The sequence below is a fragment of the Palaemon carinicauda genome, chromosome 39, assembly GCF_036898095.1.
Source record: "Palaemon carinicauda isolate YSFRI2023 chromosome 39, ASM3689809v2, whole genome shotgun sequence".
Taxonomy (NCBI): Eukaryota; Metazoa; Arthropoda; class Malacostraca; order Decapoda; family Palaemonidae; genus Palaemon; species Palaemon carinicauda.
In genome coordinates this window covers 42,085,213-42,098,771 of record NC_090763.1, presented here as the reverse complement: position 1 = coordinate 42,098,771, position 13,559 = coordinate 42,085,213, and the positions used below count along the sequence as shown (strand labels likewise).

The following is a 13,559-nucleotide window of genomic DNA, read 5'->3' as shown; positions in this document are numbered from 1 at the left end:
GAAATCAACAAGGAAAAATAGCCCAGTGAGGAAAGGAAAAAAGGAATTAAATAAACCAAAAGAGAAGTAATTAACAATTACATTAAATTATTTTAAGAATAGTAACAACATTAAAATAAATTTTCCATATATAAACTATGAAAACTTAAAACAAAAACAAGAGGAAGAGAAATAAAAGAGAATAACGAACCCGAGTGTACCCTCTCGTAAGAAACTAGAGAACAATGGTTTGATTTTGGAGTGTCCTCCTTGAAGAGCTGCTTACTATAGTTAAAGAGTCTCTACCAAAGACTATATACTGAAGGAAGATAGGAAGGCTAAAAATAGAATGTTAATACGCTAGTTGGCAACTCCAAAGTGAACACAATAGTTGGTTGCTCCGATTTCAGATGGCGTTGTAGGTATACATCGTTTGTCGTCTGTTTGTTTATATTCAGAATTTGATAGTTGACTCAAACGAAAAAATGGCGCCGACAGTAAAGAAGTCATAAACAAAAAGAAACCGATCCTCATTTGGTATTTCACAGGTTCCCTAAGGACAAAGAACGGTGAGTCCAAACAGTATAATACATGCAGTATGTGCTGCTAATGAGTAAGCCCCACTGATATTGGATGTAAGATTAAGGCAAGGCATCCACAGTAAATCTTTTGTTTTTCATTTTTTTGTTGGCTTGTATGCTACCTTATTTCTATTTCCAACCCCCCTTTGATTATTTTTGTGTGTGATACAATTTTGTGTTATTTTGATCCTTCTGATTGTACATTTATACATTTATTAGTTTATAATACTAAACTATACATGAGTGCATCATGCTTTTCCATTTCAATAAAAAATAAAATACTATTGTGTTTTTATACACCTAATATCTCTACATCTTACAGTGGCCTACATACTGCAATTAAATGTATGCCTACACATAAGCATTTGTGGCTATGTTTAACAAAGCAGATATACAGTATTTTTTAATTTATTCGAATGGGGTATTGTATAGAACATTTAAAAATGGTTGTAATATACTGTACAATACTTAAATTTGCAAGAATATTAACTAAATCATAAGAGATATAGCTATTGAATTTCTAAAAAATAGACTGAGAAACATAATTTACAATTTAGTTACCTAAAATTTAAGAATATTATGAATATATGAGTAAAATATACTGACATAGTAATGCAAATTATGAACAAATATGTCGCAAAATTTACAATCGAATTCCATCCTATATACCCGTGAGCATTACCGCTCTGAATGTTTGGTTGCTCGCTCAACAGATGGAGTCATTCGTTTCGCATGGGAGTATCTGGCATCTTTTCATAGCACTCATTTGTGTGTTAAAAGCCTGAGCCTTCCTATCTTCCTTCAGTATATAGTCTTTGGTCTCTACCTTTACTCAAAGACAAAACACGAAAGATAGGAAGCTCCAGCCACAGCCGCATCGGCCGCATACAAATTAGTACCCGGCATGAAATGAAGATGGCGGTAGCATTGCATCTCCCTACATCGTCTGTTTGTTTACAAAGCGGGGCATTCAATTTCAATCATGAGTGGGCGTAGCCATCATCACCCGTGTGTGTGGTTTGCAAAAGGACGAAAAATTATTTTCCCCATCTCATTTTTCATGCTTTTCCTCAGAATAAAGAAAGGTAATAAAATCATTACATCTGTTACAATGTACATGATGACTTTTAGAGAAAATGAAGAAATAAAATAGACCAAAGCAAAATTGAATGTCGGTGCAGTGTTATTCCGAAATATTGGAAAAGGTATTTTTTTACTTATAGACATTAATTGCTTTCAACATAAAATATAGGTTTTTCTGTTGTATTATGATGTGATTTGAATGATTTTGAGGTTTATTTCCATCGCAAATGAATACTTATCCTTCCACCACCCCTCCCCCTATAGAGTCCTTTCAATACACGTCATCAAACTTCCGGTCCGCCATCTTGGAGGACATACAAAGACGCGTTCAGTGAATAGCTATGGTTGAACTGTTGAATATTTATCCATTTCATCACCTTCACATTCGCACAATGCCCAGTTTTTGCGCTATTGTTGGCTGTGGGAATCGAGGACGAAGAGATGACAAGAGTTTCTACCTCATACCGGCAGTTATTCAGAATCAGGACAAAGATACAGATGAATTATCCAAGTGCAGACGTGTCTTGTGGTTGACCAGAATATCACGGGCTGATCTACGTGAATCCTCACTACCCTAAGCACGTATCTGTTCTGATCATTTCATATCAGGTCAGTCTCGGCTAGGCCCTAAAAGTATCATTATTCCTGTGTAAACATGCTATATCCGATCGCATGGGTGACTTCAAAAGTATCATCGTCAGTTCAGTGTGTAGTGTGTGTGGGGGAGGGGGCATCTCAATTTTTAAACATCAAAAGGGGCATCTCAGATTTACAAAACAAAAATTAAAAGCGCCCATATTGGCTATATTAACAAAGGCTACTTACCTAGGTCTCTCTTTCGCCAAGGTGCTCATGCCCATATATAATTAAGTGTATATTTATATTTATTTTAATTTGTGTATTAAATTGTGCAGACATACATGCCTATGTGATGAATAAACATTGATTATAAATAATAATAATATCTGAAAGCTGGTTTAATCCGAAGGGGTCTTCAGCTTATATATGAAACATCGAAAAAATAATTAAACTTGCGCATTTAATTGCAAGAAGGCAAAACAATCATCCAAGAGCATTATAATAGAGTTTTTCCATCATATGTTTATATGTATATAAGAAATTATAGCATTTGTAACCAAACACAAACACAATGGTTAGGCATGAACTGATAAAGATTTGACATAATAATGCAAAACTTTTACATACATTTTGACAATAAAAAATTATAATACACAAGGTTAGGCTAAATGATTAATATTAGCATTATAATTATAAACATTCTCTTCATCGGCCCAGTGTTTATCTAATTTTGGACTTAAAAGCATCAAAGGGAAAAACAACAAATTCTGGAAGCAGATTATTCAATGGAAATGTATGCACACTCATGTTCTGGGTTGGCCGACAGTACCAAGTAGTTCACCATATCAATGTATGAAATACTGGGAAAATCCTCAATATTTTGACTGAATGAATTCTGCATCTGGTATGGATCTAGGCCATCAATTAGATCGAGTTTCTGCTTGTAAAAACGCTTATCATCACCTGACAATTGTTTGACAAAGTCGCTCTCATTGTCCATATTCGCTGTAGCAGCCGCCATGTTTTCGCTTTGTATGTCCTCCAGCATGGCCGCCGGCGATTCCCAGTGACGTCATTGAAAGCACTCTATAGATAACAATCTGGGGAAACCTCCTTGGGAAGCGTGGTTTTGGGTGGAGGAGACAAAGTAGGCAAAAACAGTGCAAAATGGAGAAAAAAACCTAAATATAACACTCAAACATAAAAATGGACCAGTAAACAGGTATATACTGAATTCGAAATACATAAAAACACTGGAAATGGGAAAACCCGAGCCAAGAATTTTACATGAGAAAATGGCATACAAATGCACTATATGACCAGTTATTGCACGTCACATTGTAATTGTGCACTAACCTAACCTAACGTTTTACTTGATTTGTACAAGATCTAGGTTACCTTATTAATGTCCATAACTAAAATAATACCAAAAATATTCTTGCCATTTGAAACCCCAACAACCAACCTAACCTTTCTGGTATGTACATCAGTAGCCTAATCATGTCAACAGTAAACCTAACCATATCAGCAGTACCATAACCATGCCAACACTTACCTAACCATGTCAACAGTATTTTGCAATGGAAATGAAGCTATCTTGCAAAAGCATATCAAAATCAATTAGACAAATGTATTTTCTTGTCATTTAGAGGTGTCAATTTTATTTCAAATAAATACCTTAAAGTTATATTGGCATATCTTGAAAATCTCTAGAAATATGAAATATACACACCAATTCCTATCACTGTCATACAATTCGTGAATATTGGGTCTCCATGCCTTTTCCATATAGGCTACTCACAGCAACTTTGATATACTGTATATATACTGTAGTTATGTTATATCCTCAGCAGCTTACCCATGGGTTGTAGTTATAAGTGTTTACCTTAATTTTTCATTGATAAGCAATTATTTATCTAACCAAAGTTGTTTCATCAGGAAGGGTGGATCTTGTGGGAGCATTCATATGGGAGAGTATAAGTAGGTTACTTAAGTTAGAGTGTTTTACTTTAATTTCAAGTTCACTAACCTTTTAATCTATGATCGAATTTTCCTATATGTATGGATAAAAGCATTCAAAATAAAAAAAAAAATACATGCAAACCAGCATATCTGCTCCCACAAGATCCATTCTTACCGTTTCATCTATGTTTCTGCATTATATGCTCATAATTGTTCAATTTTTAAAATGAAATCTTGTAATTGGTACCAACACCCCGCATAGTATTCCAAAGTAAACTTACCATTTGGCAGCATATGTACGCAGTAATACAGTAGTAATAAATTGGCAAAACAAGTTGTGAAAACCTATGATATTTGCTTGTACTGTACATGATGCAAAAAGAGACATGGTTCAAGTCAATTAGAATAATTGTTTCCATTTTTTTTTTTTTAGGAATGTGCATGCTTCTTGCAGAAATGGCATTTTACTAGAAAATACCGGGCAGAAGTGTTGGTTATATTACCTTCATAAAGGGTGCCAATTGAATATTCATTTTTGAGAACTCCCACAATTGGGCTACGAGATTTTAATAAATTGTTATAAATAGGTTTTGACTTCTTAATAAACAATCATAAAGTATAATAAACTGTATTCATTCCTCTAGGTTCTTAGATTTGTCTGACACATATGTATTGTTTTATGTACAGTATATAATATTTTAGGAATAAGTACCTAAATATCAGATATATAATTATTAAGAGATACTGTATATTGTAACTTCCCTTAGACATGGATTTCAACTCCCCTCAAATGACAAATGATGAATTGCCATCCTGCTTCATAATATCTATGTCTATGTATTTGCAGATGCCTACAATTGATTATAGAGTTGTCAATATTAAATGTCTTCTTGATAAAAGTACAAAATATGTAAACAACTGTTGTAGAGTATGCAGTCTTCACTTTTCCTGCAAGAACTATGTGACTACGGATTCCTCAAGACTCAATAAAAATGCATGTCCAGATAAAAAATCTTGCAGGTGTGGATGAATATGTTATTTTTATAATATAAAGATGTTGTTATAAACTGTAATTTGTTTTATAATACATTTTTATAGTACAGTATTATGGACTGAAAATGTTAGTTATACTAGTAACTCTTTCCCACTTTCACAGGTAATCCAAATGATGCATCTGCAGCACCAGCAATAACATACAACTCTGAGTGCAGTACTGCAACATTTGAAAGCATTTCTGAAAAATCTGGCACAGGTACAGTTCAGTTTGCAGTTTTGAAATCTAATTGTTTTGGTTGAATGACTTTTCTGTGGTTTGTTTCCTATTTGATTTGTGACGTCAATTTTTAATTGCTTTTTATGAAAATTAAGTTAAACCTAGATTTTTGCTTATACGGTATTCTTCAAAATACAGCATTGCATTCGTTATAAAAGGATACATTACTTTTACTACTTTGTTGTTGTACTTTTCTTAGTTTTGTTAACAAATATTGCTAAACCTTTGCCTAATCAGCATGCAAGTTAGGTCTGCTTTTTCATTTTGATTTCATATTATTGGTTTTGATTATCCCATGCTTTGTTTGCTATTTAAATTCTGATAAATGCATGTTTTGTTAGCATGACTTGTATGACTATTGCATGCAAATGAAGCATGTGCCATTTCTTTTACTTTGTTTATGTTCTTTGTAAGAACATTTGTGTACAGTCGCTTAGGTATGTACAGTATACAATCATGAGCACAAACCCCCAAAAAGGAAAATAGTTACTGTATACTATATTGGTGAAATAATAAGATAATATGAGAATAAGTTTGTTTCATTCTAACTGCCCTCTAAATTTTCGATAAAGATACTTAGCAATTAATGTTACATTAACTGAAGGGTTTCATTTAATGATTCAGAAATGCCTAATATATAAGTCATAAGCTACGATAGAGCCCTATAATCATGTTAAGAAGCAATATTAATCGATTTAGTATTCCATGATTAATAAAGAGAAGTTTACTGCAGCATAAGAATAAATATTAACATTTAAATAAGCCGTGCTACGCCATAGCCGAGTTTTAGTTGAGGGCATGATTAATAGAGGCGCGCATTCTGACGGGTTGGATGATGTTTTTTTTTAATGGTATTAATAGTCGGTTTCCCATCTTTCTTGTATTGTCTTTGACCTTTACTAAGACGAAAATAGCCACTGAACAATTAACAGTTCAGTAGTCAACCCCTTGAGCGAAGAAGAATTGTTTGGTGGTCTAAGTGCTGTACAGAAGAGGTAAGACTATTTGTTGTATGTGTAAGGAAATAAAAGATGACCTGTTTTATTGGAGTAGCTTACTTCCGAAACGTGCAGCAGTTTAGTGTTGTGATAGAAAACATTACTTGTTTACAATATAACCAATATGATAATGATTTTTGTGCTTCTCTTCTGCTCTCTTCCTCCTCCTCATTACCACACCCAAATTATATCTCCCCTCTTCAGGTATCTTCTTGATGTATCTTCTCTCAGTTGCCCTCGCATTATGATGGCATGAAGGTCAAGAAATCTAATCATAAAATAAACGGAACTCCCTTGACCTTTCTCCCATCACGGTCTTGTAACTGTCGTCTCTTGTAGTCAAATCTGAACAAAGTGAGTGACCGTATATGAAATGCCAAAACGTATTTGAAGATATCTCGCCCAACCCACAGCCCAGTCATTCCCTAACCAGAGATTTCGGAGAGAGGTGGTGACGGCGGGGGAGAGCAGCTGATATTTTCAGCAGCGAAGTCAATACCTCCTATACCAATAAATATATTCAAATGAAATTTTAAGGGATTATTTAGAAATATATAAGCTTTGTTTCTGCCAATTTCAATGCTCATACCTACTAGAGGCATGCCATGGCGGTCACTCTTGTTCGAAAGTGACAACTTTTAGCTAAATAATCAGTGAGGAGGAGCTAACTACTCCTAGAATTTTACAGATATCCAAATGATTATCGCAGGATTTAATGGGTGTTATATGAACTACATTCATAGCAATTGTTCGCATTAATACTTGCCATGGAAAAGTCAGAGTAGCCATTTTTCCGTATCCGCGGGAGGCCGATTTTCGGCGGCGCCATAAATTACTTGTAGAATATTTTACATATCTAAATGAAATTTTCAGGGATTTATGGGATGGATATTTACTTTGTCCTTACCACTTTACATGTTGATATCTGCCATAGAAAAGCTACAGCAAACGTTTATTTCGGTATGTGTTGAATGGTTATTTTTGGAGGTGGAGTAAATTGTTCTTAGAACAATTTACATATCCAAATGAAAATTTCAAGGATGGATGGGAAACAGTTTCTCTGTTCCTACCAAATTCCATGACATCTACAATTGAAAAGGCACAGCTATCATGTAGCCTTCGTAGATATGAGGTTAAATGGAGCAACATTACAGTGAACTGCGTGATAGTGAGCGACATCAACGAGGGACAATGTCGTGTTGTAAAATAAAAGAAATTTCAGGGTTGGCATGGAAATGTGTCGAACTTTAGTAAATAATAATAGGCGAAATACTAATCAAATTAATTAAGTATTGTGAAGTTTATTTCGTTCTTTTTAAATTAAATAAATAATTAAATAAGTAGATCGAATATTATAAATAAAAGTATAAATAATTAGTCTAAATATTTGAGAGATGCCGCGAATTAAAGTACTAGTAGAGTTGTACGGTCGTTAATAACCGATTGTTACCGTTTAGCTCTTCCGGAAAACTAGTTCAATAGTGTGCGGTAGGGAGGAAAAGTTAAAATGGGGAGAGTATTTTTCTTCCAGAGTAGTAGTACTAAAACCTCCGCCAGATAAAAAGTGCTTTCTCTAAGAAAATTAAGTGATTTAAAGAATAAGAAGGAACCAACTTCTACAATTCCAAGGAAAGTTTGGAAAGTTCAAAGTCGTTAAGTATATTTTCTATTTTTGTTAACATCTAATAGTGAATAGAAACTGTGCGTCTTTGAAACCTTAGCAACAAACAGGTTGGTTTTTTTGAAGGTTGGTTTTTAAATAGGTTCCTTTTTATTAATTACGGTAAATTTTCTATTAGTCGATTTCACAAACAATAGCCTATCCGTCGCGATTTCAGCTACTTGTATTTTTTCTTTCTTTATTTCTTTCTTTTAACGTCATTATGCGAAGGAATGATTTTTCATTTTCCCAACCAGCTCTGCCATGAAAGGTTAATCATCTTTATAGGTATAACCTTCTTTTGTGGTTATTTACACTTTCCATGCATTTCTTTCTTTCTGGTCATGTTTTCTCTTGGTGATCTTTAATGGGTCATAAATTCCGTTGTTTATATTTCCCTTAATTATTTCTTGGGTCTTCATATGTTTGCCACTTCTCTGACAGTCGTAAAGGAGAATAAAAGGAAGCAGAAAGTGTGGTAAACAGCATTAATGCATAATTTAGAAAAAAAAAAAACATCAAGATAATGAAAAATTATTTTCATTTGTTCCCTCCATGTTTTTTTTCTTTTATCAAGTGTTCAGTCCGCATAGATCTTCGAAGTCTCACTTTGTTTTTCAGTCTCGGAACCCCAATCACATGGCTGATTCTTCATTATGCTCGTTCTTGTAATTATTATTATTATTTATTTATTTTTGTTTATTTTTTGCTAAAAAGAAATCGATCTCATCATCTCAATAACAGGTATGTTTGATATTCCATGCCTGATATTTCTATCTATTTCACTTGTCTAATTTCGTCCCTTTTCAATGATAATTGATAATTAGAGTTTTTAAATAAAGCTCCCGATTCCAAGGAAGTGAAGTTCATGAGTAAGTTGAATTACTCGTCATTCTTGGGAATGAGGAACTACGCATTCCTTTGAGTTCCCTAATCATTTGAACTTCATTTCTTCGCGAGTTATGTATGTCCTCATCCAAGAAGAGCAGCTCATTAATGAACACTTCCTTCAAAGTATTCTAGCTCGATTTCGATTGGCATTTCCTTCCTGATTTCTTTACATTTAAATTGAATTCAAATGTCGATCTGACTCTTTATCTTAAGAAACGCATTTTGTCTGTTTTGTTTGTTAGCTGAACCTGCCAGACCTACTTGAAATATGACACAGCTTTATCATAAAAGAAATACGAAGGGTTGTTCAAACAAGATTAAAAAAAAAAAAAAAAAAAACGTCCTGCGTGAGACATAATTTGTCCTCACTGACAAATAAGCAACGTGAACCAACACAGCCATCTAAATTTACGATTAATGTCGTAATAAACCCGAAATTGTGACCAAATTTTAGGTATAAAGTAACATATGTATTTCTGTTTCTTTGTTGGGCCAGTAAAAGTGACCGTAAATTTTCTTTAGATTCAATGATAGAAATTATGGCTCAGTTTAGATATAGCTTTTGTTAAGCATTCGTTTGTTCTTAAGTCTATTAAATTCATGTTAATTATCTACTCTTTGGAAATCTATCTTATCACTTTGGAAGCTAATTTAGCAAGTAACTGATCTTCATATCTCTAATTATAAATACTATTTATCGTTTTTTTAAACAATCTCTCTCTCTCTCTCTCTCTCTCTCTCTCTCTCTCTCTCTCTCTCTCTCTCTCTCTCTCTCTTTTTCCAATTTTTCGTAAGGAGAATCTTGCTCCTTTTTATTCTACTTGGAGGCGGTCGGTGTATATTTAGTTACAGAGCAGGCTAAACTTGGCCCCATCTTACGTCTTGAAGGTTATAATTAAAAATAAGATTAAAGTTTGGAAGGTGGAGGAAAGTTGCCGGAGTGGGTAAAAGCATACTAACGATAGGATGAGGAGGAGGAGGATGAGGGAAAGAGAAAGGGAAAAAGCAGCGTGGAACCTAAGCGGGAAGAAGGGAATCGAAGCCAAAATGTCAATTTGGGGGAGGCAAAGACCGCAAGGTTAAGAGAAGAATGGTGATCGTAAAATTGAAGAACGGGAGGGGAAATTGAAGGAGATTTTGGAAAGGAGGAAAGGGGTGAGTGAAACAGGAAAGGGAGATAAAGGGATAATATAAAAGGAGGAGTAATAATAATAACAAGTTGGGAGATGATGAAGGGACACGACAAAAAAAGAGGAGGTAAAGAGAGTTGATATACAGTATGTGCATACGGTTAAAACAGACGTTGAAGATTCGAAGCTGAAATATAAAAAGCGACTGTGAAATGTTGAGGTGATGCTAATGGTTGATTGAAAAGTATGCAGGAAAGGATGATGCAAAGGAAATGATTTAGTGTAGTGCCAAGTTGTTTTTAATGAAGAAGGACCACATGTTTTAGTCATTAAGAGAAATATTAATTTGCTGTTAGCTATTCGATGTGTTTGTGTGTTTAGTGGGATTCTTAAATTTTTTTTTGAAATAATAGAAGAATAATTTGATAGCCGGGATAGTTATCAATATGTAAAGTGGTGTTGTTGGGAAAAATATCCTTAATGTCTTTCTATAATAGAAAAGAAAGGAATTGCTGAAAAATGATTGAGCTTATATGAAACCTAGGCGAGAGAGAGAGAGAGAGAGAGAGAGAGAGAGAGAGAGAGAGAGAGAGAGAGAGATTATCATTTTTAGTGCATCACGTTATTGTTTCGGAACAATTAAGAAGGTCATTAATAACAAAAGCTAAAAGCCATGGAGTGGGTTAGTGCCGTCAGCGCACCGTACGTGTTGCAAGGTATACTTACTCAAGAGTATTAATAAGCATTCTCCCAGTCTCTTGCAGTCTCACCTATCCTTCTACTTTACCTACTGTATGTTCTTGCTCCATTTTTTTCCATCTCGTCCATCCTTTCCTAACATTTTCATCGCGGAGTTGTAATCGAGGGTTTTACCTAGAAACTCTTGGGCACTGAATAGCCGCACAGGCTGTGGTTGTTGTGGCTGATGTGGTAACGTCCCTGACTAGTAATCGCCTGACTGGGGTTCGAGTTCCACTCAAACTCGTTAGTTTCTTTGGTCGGTGCAACTTCACGATCTTTGTGAGCTAAGGAGTGGGGGGTTTGGAGGAGCCTATTGGTCTATCTGTTGAGTCATCAGCAACCACTGCCTGGCCCTCCTTAGTCCTAGTTTGGGTGGATAGGGGGCTTGGGCGCTGATCATATGCAATATGGTCAGTCTCTATGGCATTATCCTGCTTGATAGGGCAATGTCACTGTCCCTTGCCTCTGCCACTCATGAGTGGCCTTTAAACCTTTAAGCAGGCACCAGTGCCGGGCTAAAGAGCTAAAATAATTAAATCCAATATGAAATAAATTACCAAATTGATAAAACGTAATAAGGACCAGTTGAACATTAGGGGAGAGAGGTTTGAAAATATTTCAAACTTGAATTACAAGTATAAAGATTCACCAAAAGAGAGAGAGAGAGAGAGAGAGAGAGAGAGAGAGAGAGAGAGAGAGAGAGAGAGAGAGAGAGAGAAGTGTCGTTTGTCAATTTGTTCCATTCTTGATACCAGCACTACAGAAGGGTTGCAGAACAGTAATTGATGAATAAATAATTTAAGGGAGGGTATATATATATATATATATATATATATATATATATATATATATATATATATATATATATATATATATATATGTGTGTGTGTGTGTGTGTGTGTATGTATTATCAGACGAAGCTGGTCCAGTATAGAATAGATAGATCTACTCTTTTTTAATGTTTCGAGGGGTAGGTGGGCGAAGTTAGCTGAGAGAGAGAGCGGCCTTGCAAGCAAAGTTAGTTCCCTTGTTCAATTTATACAGTTGGCAACTTTGGTACCGATAGGCCTTGCCCCCAAGCTACGAAAATTATCTGCTAGAAGTATCTAGAAGTTTTAAGTCAATATACATATGCCACTAGGAAATCGTAAGCAACAGAAGAGATCCAGCCGGTCCTTTTGTAAGAGCCAAAGTTCATCCAGCACTCTCTCCTCTCAAGTGCTTCAAGTGTGTGCCCTCTCAAACATGATTACCGATTTCTATCCAACATATATCATTTATAGTGTGTTCAAATGTTGACTAATCCATTGAATAATATTTCAAGAGTATTGTGCTAAAGTAAGTAGGCTACTTGTCTGATATAAATTTTTGTAACTGGCCCAGTGAAATTTAGGTTAAAACAGTGAAGTGTATTTATTTTGCCTTAACTGTTCGGTTACCTCATGTGATCCAAAAGACGTAACTGTATCAGTTACTTTCATGTAAATTTTATTAAGAGTTTAATCATTAGAGTGTTAAAGTATTAACTATTTTCATTAATTATCAGAATAAAAAAAATTATAAATCAATTTCCAGTGAAAAAAGTGATTGTATAATTTTCATAAAGAAATATTTTCTTGTCTTAGTCTAAGGTTTTGTTCAGATTTAGTATTTCGAGTGATTTAATTTTGGTGTTAATTCTTTTTGCATTAGTGTTGTAACTTTTTATTAAATGCATATATTTTTGTAAAGAGTGGATTATCTCGATCACCATTATTTTTTAACAGAGCTTTGCGCGTAATCCCTGACTAAGAACGAAGTAAGAGCTTGTTTTGAATAGTTCTTGTTGAATAATCACCCAGTTTTATTTTGAGTGTACGTGAGAGACCTTTTGATATTCACTCACTGTTTATATATTGCCATCAGGGAGTTATATAATATTCTCAGAGCTCGGGTATTTTTCAAGTATAACTGATTCATGTAAAAATAAACAGGTGAGTTTGGAGCTCGGGATTTTATGTAATTTGCCAACCGTAATATATATTCTTGGTGCGCAGACCCTTGGGATCGAGCAAGTCTGTTTCAAATATCGGTGATAACAGGGCCATGTTTTCATTAAAGGTTAAAACAGTTTAGTATTGAAAGGATTCTGTGTATGGTTAGGATATATTTTTTGGAGAGGTATAAGTTTTGCAAAGTACAAGATGGCTCAATTTAATATCCCAGAGTTTTTGAAAAACACAATTAATCAAGAATTGTCATAAGTTAATGTAACTAAAACTCAGTGGCTCTCTATTTTAATAGCATGTGGTGGCCAGGCAAAGAGTTGAATGATTAAAGCCCAAATCAAGTGTCTAGGATTAGGTGCATTGATAAACTCTGGAAAAATGTCGGAAGAAGTTATTGTAGCAGCTCATGAAATGTTGGAGGAAGCTGAAGCAGAATTTATAGTAAATCAAGGACCATATGACCCACAAACTGAAGACATGAAAGTAGAAAGGAATGTAGAGGCCGAGATTCGACGAATTGCAGCAGAAGAGAATATTATTAAGTTGAAAATGATGGCAGAATGAGAAGAAAGAGAGAAGACGGGAAGAAAGAGAGGCAGAACGAGAAGAAAGAGAAAGAAGATGGGAAGAAAGAGAGAGAGAATGAGAAGAAAGAGAAAGGGAAGAAGCCAGCGAAACCACAAAAAATGTGAGT

General features: G+C 34.7%; 1 protein-coding gene and 1 long non-coding RNA gene across 2 annotated transcripts in view; one reads left to right on the top strand and one right to left on the bottom strand.

Moving 5' to 3' along the window:
- LOC137631145 (uncharacterized) overlaps window positions 1-13,559 on the bottom strand; it is a 284,642-nt gene that overhangs the window by 175,170 nt on the left and 95,913 nt on the right. The gene's annotated exons all lie outside the window — the stretch shown is intronic.
- The window catches only part of LOC137631146 (uncharacterized), a 65,257-nt gene continuing 56,730 nt past the window's right edge, over window positions 5,033-13,559 (top strand). The window contains exons 1-2 of the long non-coding RNA XR_011041864.1: window positions 5,033-5,204; window positions 5,341-5,436. This is a non-coding gene — a long non-coding RNA (uncharacterized lncRNA). The remainder of the gene's footprint in view (window positions 5,205-5,340; window positions 5,437-13,559) is intronic.